This window comes from Jatropha curcas, chromosome 9, assembly GCF_041381405.1.
Source record: "Jatropha curcas cultivar XTBG-Jc1 chromosome 9, XTBG_Jcur_1.0, whole genome shotgun sequence".
Taxonomy (NCBI): Eukaryota; Viridiplantae; Streptophyta; class Magnoliopsida; order Malpighiales; family Euphorbiaceae; genus Jatropha; species Jatropha curcas.
In genome coordinates, this window is record NC_143159.1 from 24325541 (window position 1) to 24330679 (window position 5139).

General features: G+C 32.1%; 1 pseudogene; it reads left to right on the forward strand.

Moving 5' to 3' along the window:
- Positions 1 to 1338: 1338 nt before the first annotated feature.
- LOC105640126 (putative terpene synthase 3) lies at positions 1339 to 4922 on the forward strand (annotated as a pseudogene).
- The last annotated feature ends 217 nt before the right edge of the window (positions 4923 to 5139 follow it).

A 5139-nucleotide genomic window follows, 5' to 3' on the forward strand; every position in this document is an offset into this window, starting at 1 on the left:
AAAAAGCAAATCTAATATTATAAATTGGAATCAAAATTAAACTGTATCAAATCTCTAGTATGAGAGTTTTAGTTCAACATAGTAATTAAATAAAACTCAATTAAACTTGTAAATAATCCCATAAAAAATAATAAACAAAAAGAGAGTTTAGAAATAAAAAATAGTCAACGATAGGCTTGAACAACTTGCTTGAATCTGGACGCCAACTTGAATGCTTGAAATCTTGGAGAGAGAGAGAACTATGTAGAAAATAATAGAACAAGAGATATAATATAGAATGAAAGGCTCCTTCTTTTGACTATGGCTAGTCTCTCTATTTATATAGACTTTCTAGAATATCTTCGTGTTCGTTTAAGAAAGTGAATTTTTATTGAGTAAGAAATCTTTTAGAGATATGAAACTATTTCGGTTTTATATTTCTTTCCAATTAGGACTCTCTCAGCGTCTAAATAGGATTTAAACTTGGTTGGTACATCAGAAAAGCATCTCATGCTGGTCCATACAAGCAGTATGGGTTGGAATTGACATTCTCGGCCCAATGAAAAATCTGGTCTTCAGCACGGGCGTGCTATCTGGCACGGTTTGGGTACAGTCTTTTCTATATTTTTGGCCGCTTTTCTATAAAAAATCTTACAAAATTCCTCAAGATCAACTGAAATATGATTTAAAGAAGCTTTGAACAAAAACATAAATAAAACTAAATAAAAACTAATTAAAGTAATTGAAAATACTAAAAATCCAAATAACAACTATATTAAAAATACTATAAAAATAACACATATCAATTCCCTACTTCTGACTTTAGAAGAAGGGTATTAAATACTGATCTGTTAGCTAAAAATTTGGCAATTTTAGATGTACCCACATTGGTAGAGCTACAAATAGGGTGGCTCATGAGCTATCTAGGCTAGCTTTTAATTCTTTAGATGATATTCTATGGATGGAGGAAGCACCGCGTTCCATAGAGCAATTTATTTACGTTGACAAACTTCCATTAAATTTATAATATTTCAATTGTTTTTCTAAAAAGAAAAAAAGATAATAAAAAATAGCGACAAACAAAACTACGTATTTCTAAATATGTAAAAATGATACTATATATATTATAACAAAATACAAGGACAAAATTATATTGTCCTATTTAATTTGGTGTTAAGACCTTAAGAAATTTTAACTTCTCATAAGTTCCCATTTATTTTTCAAAACTATATATAGCTTCACACACTCTCTCTATATATAGTCCCAAAGCCTTGAAACACCAAGTCATTTCACGACGCTATTACTTATCTTGTCAGCCTTCTTTCTCAATTCCAAAACACAAAACATAAAAAAAAAAAAATGGCCCTTCAAGCTGCTACGCAAAGAGCTCAGGTTCGTCGAACAGCAGAGTTTCACCCACCCGTGTGGGGTGACTACTTCATCAAGCATGTATCGGACAATAATGTAAAGCAACTGGCAATTTATTTTTACTTTCTCAAAATAAATGTTCAAAATCAATTAACTTCTACGAAATGGTTTGATTCTTTAGAAATAGTATGATTTTTGCTTCTTAAGATTTTCTGCAGATAGTGAGCGTTTGGAGTGAAGAAGCCGAAGTTCTTAAAAAAGAAGTGCGGGAAATGCTTAGCTCGGCTGCTGGTAAACCTGCAGAGCAACTCAACTTGATCGATGCAATTCAACGACTAGGCATTGCTTAACATTTTGAAGGACAAATAGAAAAGCATTAAAACAAATTTATACTACTTATCAAAATCTGAATGATGATGACGATCTTTATACTGTTGCTCTTCGATTTCGGCTACTAAGACAAGAGGGTTATAATGTTTCAACTGGTAAGTCCCCCTACTTCCAATCCTTGAAAAAAACAAAAGAAAGAAAATAAAATATAACATTATGAGAAGAGGGTTATAATGTTTCAACTTTTTGCGGGTGGACAGATGTTTTTAACAAGTTCAAGGATTCAGAAGGTAACTTTAAGGAATATGTAATCAAAGATGTGCAAGGTTTGTTAAGCTTATATGAAGCTTCATATCTCAGTATACAAGGAGAAACCATACTAGATGAAGCTTTTGAGTTCACTAAAACTCACCTTATCGCAACCCAATTGAGTTCTGCTCTTTCTGATCAACTTAGCCATGCCTTAAGGTGGCCTGTGCGTAGGGGCTTACCCAGGAAAGAGGCTTGGCATTACTTCTCTATCTACAAGCAACGCGAGGAACACAGCGAAACTCTGTTGAAGCTGGCTAAACTGGATTACAATATAGTACAAAAATTGCATCAGAAGGATATGAGCAGGATCACAAAGTAAGCTATTTTAAAGGATTAAATACAAACTACTCCTCAGATCTGTCTTAATATGCACTATGGTCCTTATATTTGATCAGAATTATCATTTTTAGCCCATATATATACTCTACCTTCTCAAAAATTAAAGTGTTAAGCCATCAATAGATCACATAGACTAAAGTTATTGATCTTACAAAATTGAGGACCAAATTGCTTATTCGAGCAAAACTAAAGGAGTGTTCGGTAATTAACAATTTTAAATAATTAAGAATCTCCATTGCAGAACCGTTTAGATAAGAAATAACAAGAAAAGAAATTAATTGAGTTGTGAATTTTCAGGTGGTGGATAGACTTGGATTTCACAACAAAGCTACCTTTCGCTCGAGACAGAGTGATCGAATGTTCGTTTGGGCATTAGGAACATTTTCTGAGCCACACTTCGTTTTTGCTAGAAAAGTACTGTCTAAAGCTATGGCTATGCTGTGTGTAATGGATGATATCTATGATGTGCATGGCACAATTGAGGAACTTGAGCTTTTCACCAAAGTGATTGAAAGGTTAATTTGTTAATTTTACACATCCCTTTACTAATTAGTTCATAAGCAAGGTTTACGAACTATAATTAATCTGTTTTTTTTTTTTAAATGTAATTTGACTTTCAGCTGGGATATTAGCATGAAAGATCAACTTCCAGATTACATGAAGGTTTATTTTCAAGCATTATTAGATTTTTATTCTGAAATAGAGGAAGAAACAACCAAGGAAGGAAGGTCTTTCTGTATTCATTATGCGAAAGAAGCGGTAAAACTTTCGTTTCTTACCAAACAAATGATTACAAAATATTTTTATTTTACATTTTTTTCCTGAGTTTAATTTGCAGTGCTTACAATTAAACCCTTGCTAGATCATTAATCTGAATCATAAGTTTCAGTCCTAGAATATTAGAACTTAGATCATTTTGGTTTTGGTCCAATTCCGGCATTTGTTTTTATTTTGGGTATGTTTGACAATATTAGCTATTTTAGTAGCGGTTAGCTATTAGCTTGTAACTCGTAGCTGTTTGTCTAAGAGTTTAAATTAAAAGTATTCAGTAAGAAGAACTATTTAACTTAAAATAATAAAAAATGATGTTAGTTGTTTAATTAGTTAAATTCGGAGGAAAAAAAATATAAGGAGTATGATTATCAAAAAAATTTAATTAAAATCTAAATGCTAAACATTAGATATTTAACGCTTTATAAAAAACGCCTTCAACTTCTAAAAATTATTATAAAAGCTATGTTATTGATAGCTACAATCAATAGAAATAGAATTTTAACTTTGTTAAAACACTAAAAGTTAGCTAAAAAGCTGTTGCCGAACAGAATTTTCAACATGGTCTGGCGAGGTCTAATTCTTGTCTAGCTCCTTTGGTTTTTAATTCTGATTTGAAATCGAAATTTCTAGGCCGATTTTGCGCAAAATGGACCTACGGCTGTCCGTATTTGATATAATAAATTATAAAATTTGATTTCGCAATGTTTAGAACAGTAAAATGAATCTTTTTGTTCATATTAACTAAATATGAAACACGAAATTCCAAATGAATTTAAAAAAATTTTGTAGCATTTAATTTTACCAAATGACGTTTAAATGGATGACTGAAATTGCAGGTGAAGAAGCAAGTTGGAGCCTACATAATTGAAGCAAGATGGTTCAACAATGATTATGTGCCAACATTTGAAGAATACATTTCTAATGCTGTGATTAGTTCTACTTATCCAATATTGATAACCTTATCATTTTGTGCGATGGGTGAAGTTGCTTCAAAGCAAGTATTTGATTGGCTATTCACTGAACCTAAACTTCTATATACTGCATCAGGTCTTGCAAGGCTCATAGATGACATTATGTCCCATGAGGTATGCCAAATTAGTGGTATCATAGCTATTTCACTTTAATGTTTCTTTTTATACTTCCATGAGTTGTCCATATCCGTATCCATTTTTACGATCCATGGTAAATGCAACTAATCTCCATTCGCCTTCGAAGGCAAAGGTGCTGACTTGAGAGAGTTTAATACTTCACTTTAAAGACACATGAGGGAAATCCACCCTATTTATTATTATATATGTATCCGTCCTATTTTTTTTATACAGATAGTATGCTGCTACTATTTCAGCAGACTTCAAACTCAAACTCATAAATCGATGCAGTACAAAGGCACATTAAGGGCGCATATAGAGTAAGAAATAAGTGATTATTAGGTAACGGGGAAGGGATAGAACTTGGACCTGTACAGTAATTTTAATGAAGTCCAATTAGAGAATTATTAAATTCTGCAATTTTTAATATATATGCAGTTTGAGCAAGAAAGAGGACATGTTGCTTCCGCAGTAGAATGTTGTATGAAGCAATATGGTGTGTCAAAGCAGGAAGCTTACGAAAAGCTGAATAAAATAGTTGCCAATATTTGGAAAAATTTGAACGAGGAGCTGATGAAAGAAATTGATATTCCAAAACCTATTCTAATGTGCATTCTGAACATTGTACGTGTAATGGATGTTGTGTACAAGGATGAAGATAGCTATACCCACTCCAACACTTCTCTGAAGGATATTCTGGCTACCTTTTTAGTCAATCCTGTGGCTGTTTAAGCATTAATCAATTGCTTTGTGTTTCTGAAATGTAATTGGAGAAGCAAATAAATGGTTGTGATGTGAAGTTCAGTTTCATATATTATGAATCTGAAAGTGATCTAATAAAGTTCAACCTTGTTCTGGATTTGGTTTTCTAAGTTTTGCTTAATTGCTAATTATTGTATTTCTAATGATAATTAGTCTATATTAGTGAATATTGCATGTTGAGATTGTG